General features: G+C 47.7%; 1 pseudogene; it reads right to left on the minus strand.

Annotated features, from left to right (window-relative positions):
* Positions 1 to 2,012: 2,012 nt before the first annotated feature.
* On the minus strand, positions 2,013 to 8,036 carry LOC137346451 (RNA-binding protein 45 pseudogene; annotated as a pseudogene).
* Between the last annotated feature and the right edge of the window lie 3,549 nt (positions 8,037 to 11,585).

The raw sequence follows: 11,585 nt of genomic DNA on the forward strand, positions 1-11,585 counted from the left end.
CTGGTCTGATTAGTAAGTTTGCGGACGACACAAAGGTTGGTGGAGTTGCAGACAGTAATGAGGATTGCCAGAGGATACAGCAGGATATAGATCGGTTGGAGACTTGGGCGGAGAAATGGCAGATGGAGTTTAATCCGGACAAATGTGAGGTAATGCATTTTGGAAGGTCTAATGCAGGTGGGAGGTATACAGTAAATGGCAGAACCCTTAGGAGTATTGACAGGCAGAGAGATCTGGGCGTACAGGTCCACAGGTCACTGAAAGTGGCAACGCAGGTGGATAAGGTAGTCAAGAAGGCATACGGTATGCTTGCTTTCATCGGTCGGGGCATAGAGTATAAAAATTGCCAAGTCATGTTGCAGCTGTACAGAACCGTAGTTAGGCCACACTTAGAATATTGCGTGCAATTCTGGTCGCCACACTACCAGAAGGACGTGGAGGCTTTGGAGAGGGTACAGAGGAGGTTTACCAGGATGTTGCCTGGTCTGGAGGGCATTAGCTATGAGGAGAGGTTGGAAAAACTCGGATTGTTTTCACTGGAACGACGGGGGTGCAGGGGCGACATGATAGAGGTTTACAAAGTTATGAGTGGCATGGACAGAGTGGATAGTCAGAAGCTTTTTCCCAGGGTGGAAGAGTCAGTTACTAGGGGACATAGGTTTAAGGTGCGAGGGGCAAAGTTTAAAGGGGATGTGCGAGGCAAGTTTTTTACACAGAGGGTGGTGAGTGCCTGGAACTTGCTGCCAGGGGAGGTGGTGGAAGCAGATACGATAGCGACGTTTAAGAGACATCTTGTCAAATATATGAATAGGAAGGGAATAGAGGGATATGGGCCCCGGAAGTGCAGAAGGTGTTAGTTTCGGCAGGCATCAAGATCGGCGCAGGCTTGGATGGCCGAATGGCCTGTTCCTGTGCTGTACTGTTCTTTGTTCTTTTGTTCTTTGTGTCTCCCTCAATTGCATGCGATACTTATCCCTGTTCTCCCGTTAGATAACTATCGTTAGTCTGTAGAATGCCTTCAGTTTCAATTAAATTTGCCTCTGCGCATTCATTTTCACCTATAATAGTTTTGTTTTGCCCTGTGTCCTTTTAATCATTGGGATGTTTGAAAATCATTTAACATGGAACCCATTTATCCTCAGCACTTGATTTCCTATCTGCCAGGGATGCCCACTCAACGATTGCCAGATCATCAGTCATTTTTGTAAAGTTAGTCCTCTTAAAATCTGGGACCAGATCTGCAGCCTTAGATTGGCCAGTGAGATTAAACCTAATTATAGTTTGTTGCTTCCAGTGTGCTTACTGGTACAACTCAATCACGGTTTATATATTGAAACATGGGTTTAATTTACTTTGTACCTCAGTCCACTGTACCACAGTACCACTGACCACCTCCAGGCGTTTACCCATTGTCTCTCGAGATAAGGAGGCCAAAGAAGAACCTCAGTCACAATTTTGGGGAATAAAGCCAATTCCTAATCCAGTGTTTCAAATTCCTGCTGATACAAGCTTCCATCTTGTGAAGTAACTTAGTGTGAGGTATCTTGAAAAGGCTTCTCGACAGTCCAAGTGGACAATGTTTACCTGATTTCCCTCATCCATTACCCCAGTGAGTTCCTCCAAAAAGCTATCAAAATTAGGCATGACCTATTATTTAGAAGCCGTATTGTGAATTTCAACACCAGCATGTTTAGCAAACAAGTTTTATTTTGCTCCATACAAGTTATATAAGACTACACAACTAACAGGTATAATCCAATTTATAAAGGCTGGGAAAGCAACGGTTACATGGATTCAAGTAAGTTTCTACAAGCTAATAGATTTTTAATGTTCCTATTTTAAACACTGCAAATCAAGATCTGTCAAGAACATTCACTCATTGCCCATTCCCAGAAAATAAAAGTTCAGTTGCTGGCAATGGTCATGATGGAGTTTACAGGGTACTTAGAAATTGGCAGACGGACAGCCAACTGATGTGTCCCCACTCATTGCACAATCTTTTGTGAAACTTGTTAGCGTGTCCTCTGGCACTTGACTGACCCTTCCCTTGGAGGATCAACATTTTGAGATGTAGGTGCAGAAAAGTCAACCTGCAACTGAGACATTGGTATACGAGTGCTTCTCCTGAAACCAGGTGAAACTGGAACTATCTGCTGGCCAACAGGACTGTTACAGACTATTGACATCATCTGAGCCACCACAAGTTGCAAGGCCATCATTCCAACTGGGTTTGATCGCCTGTCTCCAAATGCATCTTCAATGTAATTGACTCCCAGTCGATTGCCAGGTGGATATTCAAATCCATGTAGCTTTTTTTTGGCATGTATTGCTGATGCAAGATTGTTGTACCGAACAATAGCATAATCCATATAGGGATCCCGCTGAATTTCACAATTCTCCAGTCCTGGGATGATATCGAAGAGACTATAAACTTGTTCATGTGTAAGCACACCTCTGGTAGACACGGAAAGACATGTGGTAATATTTTCTCCACCTCTCATTTCAATGGCTCCTCTCATTGCACCAATTTCTCTCATTTCACCAGCTCTCATTTCAACCACTCCTCTCATTTCACTCACTCCTCTTATCTCACTAACTCTCATCTTACCCGCTCCTTTCATCTCACCCACTTCTCTCATATCACCTGCTCCTTTCATCTCACGGACTCTTCTCATTTCACCGACTCCTCTCATTTCACCCGCTCCTCTCATCTCACCAACTCCTCTCATTTCACCGACTTCTGTCATCTCACACGCTCCTCTCACTTCACCAGCTCCTCTCATCTCACCGACTCCTTTCATCTCACTGGCTCCTCTCATCACAACGGCTTCTTTCATCTCACCAATTCCTCTCACTTCACCGGCTCCTCTCATTTCACCCACTCCTCTCATCTCACCGACTCCTCTCATTTCACCGACTCCTCTCACTTCACCAGCTCCTCTCATCTCACCAACTCCTCCCAACTCACCGGCTCCTCTCATCACAACGGCTTCTTTCATCTCACCAATTCCTCTCATTTCACCGACTCCTGTCATCTCACCCACTCCTCTCATCTCACCGACTCCTCTCATCTCACACGCTCCTCTCACTTCACCAGCTCCTCTCATCTCAACAACTCCTCCCAACTCACCGGCTCCTCTCATCTCACCGACTCCTCTCATTTCACCGACTCCTGTCATCTCACACGCTCCTCTCACTTCACCAGCTCCTCTCATCTCAACAACTCCTCCCAACTCACCGGCTCCTCTCATCACACCAGCTCCTCTCATCTCACCGACTCCTCTCATTTCACCCTCTCCGCTCATTTCAACGACTCCTCTCATCTCACCGGCTCCTCTCATCTCACCAACTCCTCCCAACTCACCGGCTCCTCTCATCACACCAGCTCCTCTCATCTCACCGACTCCTCTCATTTCACCGACTCCTCTCATTTCACCGACTCCTCTCATTTCACCGACTCCTCTCATTTCACCGACTCCTGTCATCTCACACGCTCCTCTCACTTCACCAGCTCCTCTCATCTCACCAACTCCTCCCAACTCACCGGCTCCTCTCATCACAACGGCTTCTTTCATCTCACCAATTCCTCTCATTTCACCGACTCCTGTCATCTCACCCACTGCTCTCATCTCACCGACTCCTCTCATTTCACCGACTCCTGTCATCTCACACGCTCCTCTCACTTCACCAGCTCCTCTCATCTCAACAACTCCTCCCAACTCACCGGCTCCTCTCATCACACCAGCTCCTCTCATCTCACCGACTCCTCTCATTTCACCGACTCCTGTCATCTCACACGCTCCTCTCACTTCACCAGCTCCTCTCATCTCAACAACTCCTCCCAACTCACCGGCTCCTCTCATCACACCAGCTCCTCTCATCTCACCGACTCCTCTCATTTCACCCTCTCCGCTCATTTCAACGACTCCTCTCATCTCACCGACTCCTCTCATCTCACCGGCTCCTCTCATCTCACCAACTCCTCCCAACTCACCGGCTCCTCTCATCACACCAGCTCCTCTCATCTCACCGACTCCTCTCATTTCACCGACTCCTCTCATTTCACCGACTCCTCTCATTTCACCGACTCCTCTCATTTCACCGACTCCTCTCATTTCACCGACTCCTCTCATTTCACCGACTCCTGTCATCTCACCAACTCCTCCCAACTCACCGACTCCTGTCATCTCACACGCTCCTCTCACTTCACCAGCTCCTCTCATCTCACCGGCTCCTCTCATCTCACCGGCTCCTCTCATCTCACCGGCTCCTCTCATCTCACCAACTCCTCCCAACTCACCGGCTCCTCTCATCTCACCGGCTCCTCTCATCACACCGGCTCCTCTCATCTCACTGGCTCCTCTCATCTCACCAACTCCTCCCAACTCACCAGCTCCTCTCATCTCACCGACTCCTCTCATTTCACCCTCTCCGCTCATTTCAACGACTCCTCTCATCTCACCGGCTCCTCTCATCTCACCGGCTCCTCTCTTCTCACCGGCTCCTCTCTTCTCACCGGCTCCTCTCTTCTCACCGGCTCCTCTCATCTCACCGGCTCCTCTCTTCTCACCGGCTCCTCTCTTCTCACCGGCTCCTCTCTTCTCACCGGCTCCTCTCTTCTCACCGGCTCCTCTCTTCTCACCGGCTCCTCTCTTCTCACCGGCTCCTCTCTTCTCACCGGCTCCTCTCTTCTCACCGGCTCCTCTCTTCTCACCAGCTCCTCTCTTCTCACCCGCTCCTCTCTTCTCACCCGCTCCTCTCTTCTCACCCGCTCCTCTCATCTCACCCCCTCCTCTCATCTCACCGACTCCTTTCATCTCACCGACTCCTTTCATCTCACCGACTCCTTTCATCTCACCAATTTCTCTAATCTCACTGATTCCTCTCTTCTCACCGACTCTTCTCATTTCTCCACCCCTCATCTCACCAGCTCCTCTCATTTCACCGGCTCCTCGAACTTCACCAGCTCCTCTCATCTCACCGGCTTCTTTCGTTTCAGCAACTCCTCTCATCTCACTGGCTTCTTTTATCTCACTGGCTCCTCTCATTTCACTGGCTCCTCTTTTCTCACTGGCACCTCTCATCTCACCAACTCCTCCCAACTCACCGGCTCCTCTCATCACACCAGCTCCTCTCATCTTACCGGCTCCTCTCATTTCACCCTCACCGCTCATTTCAACGACTCCTCTCATCTCACCGACTCCTCTCATCTCACTGGCACCTCTCATCTCACCAACTCCTCCCAACTCACTGGCTCCTCTCATCACACCAGCTCCTCTCATCTTACCGGCTCCTCTCATTTCACCCTCACCGCTCATTTCAACGACTCCTCTCATCTCACCGACTCCTCTCATCTCACTGGCACCTCTCATCTCACCAACTCCTCCCAACTCACCGGCTCCTCTCATCACACCAGCTCCTCTCATCTTACCGGCTCCTCTCATTTCACCCTCACCGCTCATTTCAACGACTCCTCTCATCTCACCAACTCCTCCCAACTCACCGGCTCCTCTCATCACACCAGCTCCTCTCATCTTACCGGCTCCTCTCATTTCACCCTCACCGCTCATTTCAACGACTCCTCTCATCTCACCGACTCCTCTCATCGCACCGGCTCCTCTCATCACACCAGCTCCTCTCATCACACCAGCTCCTCTCATCACACCAGCTCTTCTCATCTCACCGACTCCTCTCATCTCACTGGCACCTCTCATCTCACCAACTCCTCCCAACTCACCGGCTCCTCTCATCACACCAGCTCCTCTCATCTTACCGGCTCCTCTCATTTCACCCTCACCGCTCATTTCAACAACTCCTCTCATCTCACCGACTCCTCTCATCTCACTGGCACCTCTCATCTCACCAACTCCTCCCAACTCACCGGCTCCTCTCATCACACCAGCTCCTCTCATCTTACCGGCTCCTCTCATTTCACCCTCACCGCTCATTTCAACAACTCCTCTCATCTCACCGACTCCTCTCATCTCACTGGCACCTCTCATCTCACCAACTCCTCCCAACTCACCGGCTCCTCTCATCACACCAGTTCCTCTCATCTTACCGGCTCCTCTCATTTCACCCTCACCGCTCATTTCAATGACTCCTCTCATCTCACCAACTCCTCCCAACTCACCGGCTCCTCTCATCACACCAGCTCCTCTCATCTTACCGGCTCCTCTCATTTCACCCTCACCGCTCATTTCAACGACTCCTCTCATCTCACCGACTCCTCTCATTTCACTGACTCCTCTCATCACACCAGCTCCTCTCATCTTACCGGCTCCTCTCATTTCACCCTCACCGCTCATTTCAACGACTCCTCTCATCTCACCGACTCCTCTCATCGCACCGGCTCCTCTCATCACACCGGCTCCTCTCATCACACCAGCTCCTCTCATCACACCAGCTCCTCTCATCTCACCGACTCCTCTCATCTCACCGACTCCTCTCATTTCACCGACTCCTCTCATTTCACCGACTCCTCTCATTTCACCGACTCCTCTCATTTCACCGACTCCTCTCATTTCACCGACTCCTCTCATTTCACCGACTCCTCTCATTTCACCGACTCCTCTCATTTCACCGACTCCTCTCATTTCACCCTCTCCGCTCATTTCAACGACTCCTCTCATCTCACCAGCTCCTCTCATCTCACCAGCTCCTCTCTTCTCACCGGCTCCTCTCATCTCACCCCCTCCTCTCATCTCACCCCCTCCTCTCATCTCACCCCCTCCTCTCATCTCACCGACTCCTCTCATCTCACCGACTCCTCTCATCTCACCGACTCCTCTCATCTCACCGACTCCTCTCATTTCACTGACTCTTCTCATCTCACCTGCTCTTCTCATCTCACCTGCTCCTCTCATCTCACCTGCACCTCTCATCCCACCTGCACCTCTCATCTCACCGACTCCTCTCATCTCACCGACTCCTCTCATCTCACCGACTCCTCTCATCTCACCGACTCCTCTCATCTCACCGACTCCTCTCATCTCACCGACTCCTCTCATCTCACCGACTCCTCTCATCTCACCGACTCCTCTCATCTCACCAGCTCCTCTCATCTCACCAGCTCCTCTCATCTCACCAGCTCCTCTCATTTCACCGACTCTTGTTATTTCACCGACTGCTGTCATTTCACCATTTCTCATCTCACCAGCTCCTCTCATCCCACCAATTCCTCTCATACCACCAACTCTTTTCTCTCCGCCTCTCACTGCACCAACTCCTCTCATTGCACCAGCTCCTCTCATTTCTCCAAGTCTCAATTCACCAGCTGTCATTTCATCAAATCTTGTAATTTCACCAGTTCCTCTTGTTTCAGTTTTCATTTCACCCCATCTTATTTCACTTGTTTCAAAGTTGCTAAATTCACGAAAAGGTAGCATATTTTGACCTCTTGGAAGATGGAACCCTGGTCTATATGATAATTTTTCTTTGACCCCTCCCATGTAGTTATTCTTAGAGTATGTAGGTTTGTTTTTTGGTTCTGCAAGTATTGCCTTAAAAGATCGGTCGCATTTTTCAATAGCCTGTGCAGCCTGAGATGGTTTCAGAAATCTCACATAGCCAAAGCCTTTGCTCTCCCCTGTTTTCTTGTTCTTGATAATTTTGCAGTATTCAATATCTCCAAAATCCTTAAACTTTTCCCTCAGATCCTCCTCTGCATAGGATTTTGGAATCATAACAAAAATCCTAGTCAACTCCTCATCTTCAACATCACGTTGGCTGCTGGATCCTCTAGCCTGTGCAATGAACACCTTGATGGGTTTGGTGTCCCCAGTGAGGGTCTTACCATGCATGTCCTCCATCGCTTTACAGGCCTGCCATGATTTACCGAACTTTACGTAGGCAATGCCCTTATGATCTTTGGACTGTTTATCCCGCACTACCCAAATGTCCTGGATATCTCCAAAGATTGAAAATTTCTCTCTAATCACCTCCTCTGATGTTGACTTACTGATGACCAAAAAAAGTCGACTATTGGGTGGATGATCGAGTTTCAGCATAGGATGCAAACTACCACCATCTTCCATCATTACAAATGTCCCACAGACAACCGAGTTGCCCCTGAGCTCTTCATAACCCCACACAGTTCCCCATATTGAACTCCATTTGCCACGCTTTTGCCCACTCACGTAATCTGTCTATGTCTCTTTGTAACTTTCTGCTCCCAGTTACACAGCTTTTACTGTGCCTCTTTGTCTCATTGGCAAACTTAGATATACAAAATGTCTGTATCGTTATTGCTGTTGTAGCCTGCTAACTATTGAAGCTCTTCACTCCAGGAAGTCCTAGAAACTCACGTCTTAAGTACCTGACAAAGGAACAAGTCTTTAGATTTTAAGCACAAAAGAGGTAACTGAATAGGTAAAGTTAATGCTTTTATTGTCAATTACATGATAGCTTTTTTTTAGAATTATGTCCTGAAGCTAAGAGAAAACAAAAGGATTTTCAAGAAACATTTTGAGTGATTTCATTGTTCCTCTTTCTTAGTTGTGTTATTGGTAACTGTTTGCTAACTACCTTTTCTCAATTGATAATTATCAAATCTCCTTGGTAGTTTTTGTGCCTACTTGCCTCTGTATGTTAGTAGTTTGATAGCTGTTTAGTTGTAACTTATTGCTGTTTTACTTGGATTTGTGGGCCAATACACCTTCAAGCATAACATCTTCAAGTGCACTAGGTGAATCAAAATGGGATTAAAATAGGTAGGTGCTTGATGGCCGGCACAGACACCATAGGCTGAAGGGCCTGTTTCTGTGCTGTATGACTCTATGACTCTAGGTAAAAGAGTTATACACCACAGGCTGGATACTTGTTTCAGGCCTCAAGCAATGCTGCTTTATAGGAAAAATGCCTCCAATGGCACTATTGTAGAAGAGGCAAAGCATATCCATTGAGAAAACCAGGAAAAAAGAATACGACTCAATGAGGGCTATATATGATACCATTGAAACTGGGTGTGGGATCACAATTAACCCATGTCCATTGACTGCAATGCAGGCAGCATGCAAACTTCATGCTGCCTTCTGTTTTAAATGATTTCAGTATTCATCCAGTGCTCAGCACACTGTTGATTGGCTAGAAGCCTGATTAGGAGGCAAATATTGTGTGTGCCTAGCATCAGTTAAAGCTAGCCTGTAACTGTTAAAGGGGAGGTTCCTTATGGCTGGGGCAGGTGCTGGTAGTCCTGTGGTGGCTGAATCTGAGCTTGGAAAAACAGAAGAATGGCACAACATGGGAGAGTGCAGACTCCTAGATTTTTGCATGTGCACTGGAAACCTTGATGGAGAAAGTGCAAAGGAGCAGAAATGTTCTGCATCCACAGGAGGCCAGGAGGCCCTTCAGACACATGATCAGAAAAGGCAGTGAGAGCAGGTAGCCATGGAGGTCAATGCCAGGAGTCAAGACCCAAGAAACTGGATGCAGGAACTGGAACTGAGAAAAATGATGCTTCACTGAGTGCAGCCAGAGTCACGTCCATGGCACCAGGGGTGGCTCAGCTGCACAGCGGGCAACAGGGAAGACTGGAAGAATCATAGTGATAGGTGATTCAATAGTCAGGAGAACAGACAGGCATTTCTGTGGCCACAGACGTGAATCCAGGATGGTGTGTTGCCTCCCTAGTGCCAGGGTCAAGGATGTCACTGAACACCTGCAGAGCATCCTGAAGGGGGAGGGTGAACAGTCAGCAGTCGTGGTCTACATCAGAACCAATGACATAGGTAGAAAGAGGGATGTGGTCCTCCTGCAGCCAGAATTTAGGGAGCTAGGTAAGAAATTAGCAAGCAGGACCTCAAAAGTAGTAATCTCTGGATTACTCCCAGTGCCACGCGCAAGTGAGTATAGAAATAGAAGGATAAGACAGATGAATGCGTGGCTGGAAAGATGGTGCAGGAGGGAGGGCAGTGCTCAAGGGTATTTATTTGAATGCAAGGAGTATAGCAAATAAAGCAGATGAGCTGAGGGCACAGTTAGACTGGTGGCAGTATGATATCATAGCTTTTACAGAAACATGGCTTAAGGAGGGACAAGAATGGCAGCTCAACGTTCCTGGTTACAGGATTTTCAGACGTGATAGGGAGTGGGGTAAGAGAGGAGGGGCAGTAGCAATTTTGGTCAAGGAAACTGCTGTGAGGAGGGATGAAATGTTGGAAGGGTCATCAAATGAGGCCATATGGATTGAGCTAAGGAACACAAAAGGGGCAATCACACTGCTGGGAGTGTACTATAGTCCCCCAAACAGTCAGAGGGAGATAGAAGAGCAGATATGTAGGCAAATCTCTGAGAAGTGCAAGAACAATAGGGCAGTAATAGTAGAGGATTTTAACTATCCCGATATTAACTGGAATAAATTTAGTGTGAAATGAATTGACGGAGCAGAATTCTTGAGGTGCATTCAGGAGAACATTTATGGCCAGTATGTAGCAAGTCCAACAAAAGAGGGTGCCATTTTAGACTTAGTTTTAGGAAATGAAGATGGGCAGGTGGAAGGATTGGCAGTGGGAGAACATGTTAGTGGTAGTGATCATAAGTCAGTCAGTTTTAACATCATTATGGAAAATGACAGAGATAGAACAGGAGTTAGAGTTATCAATTGGGGCAGAAAATTGGCAAATGGAATTCAACCAGGATAAGTGTGAGGTAATGCATTTGGGGAGGTCAAACAAGGCAATGGAATACATGATTAATGTGAAAATACTGAAGTGTAAAGGAAGTGAGGGACCTTGGAGTGAATGTCCACAGATCCCTGATGGTAGCAGGACAGGTCAATATGGTGGTTAAGAAGGCACCTTTATTAGCCGAGGTATAGAATATAAGAGCAGGGAGGTTATGCTGGAACTGTATAACTCATTGGTTAGGCTACAACTTGAGTACTGTGTGCAGTTCTGGTCACCTCATTACAGAAAGGATGTAATTGCACTAGAGAAGGTACAGAAGAGATTTACGAGGATGTTGCCAGGATTGGAAAAATTCAGCTATGAGGAAAGATTAGATAGGCTGGGGTTGTTCTCCTTGGAACAGAGAGGGCTGAGGGGAGATCTGATTGAAATGTACAAAATTTTGAGGGGCCTGGATAGAGTGGAGGTGAGGGGCCTATTCACCTTAGCAGTGAGGTCAGTGACTAGGGGGCATAGATTTAAACTGATTGGTAAAAGAATTAGAGGGGAGATGAGGAAAAACCTTTTCATCCAGAGGGTCTGGAACTCACTGCCTGAAAGAGTAGTTGAGGCAGAAACCCTCAACTCATTCAAATGGAGTCTGGATATGCACCTCAAGTGCCGTAATCTGCAGGGCTACAGACCAAATGCTGGAAGGTGGGATTAGAATGGGTGGATTGCTTTTCGGCCTACACAGGCAAGATGGGCCAAGTGGCTTCTTTCTTTTCCTTAAACTTTCAATGATCCTATGATTCTATGCAATGCCGCAAGAGGTTCAATGGCCTCACACAAGTGGTCAGGTCAGTGAATGAATCCTCAAATACCATAATCCTAAAATGTGCATGACATTGAAAGCTTCAGCAATATCAGTTCAGTTTCAGTGGGAATGGGCCATAGAATAAAACTTCCCGTAATCTGATG

The sequence above is a fragment of the Heterodontus francisci genome, chromosome 30 (genome assembly GCF_036365525.1).
Source record: "Heterodontus francisci isolate sHetFra1 chromosome 30, sHetFra1.hap1, whole genome shotgun sequence".
Lineage (NCBI taxonomy): Eukaryota > Metazoa > Chordata > Chondrichthyes > Heterodontiformes > Heterodontidae > Heterodontus > Heterodontus francisci.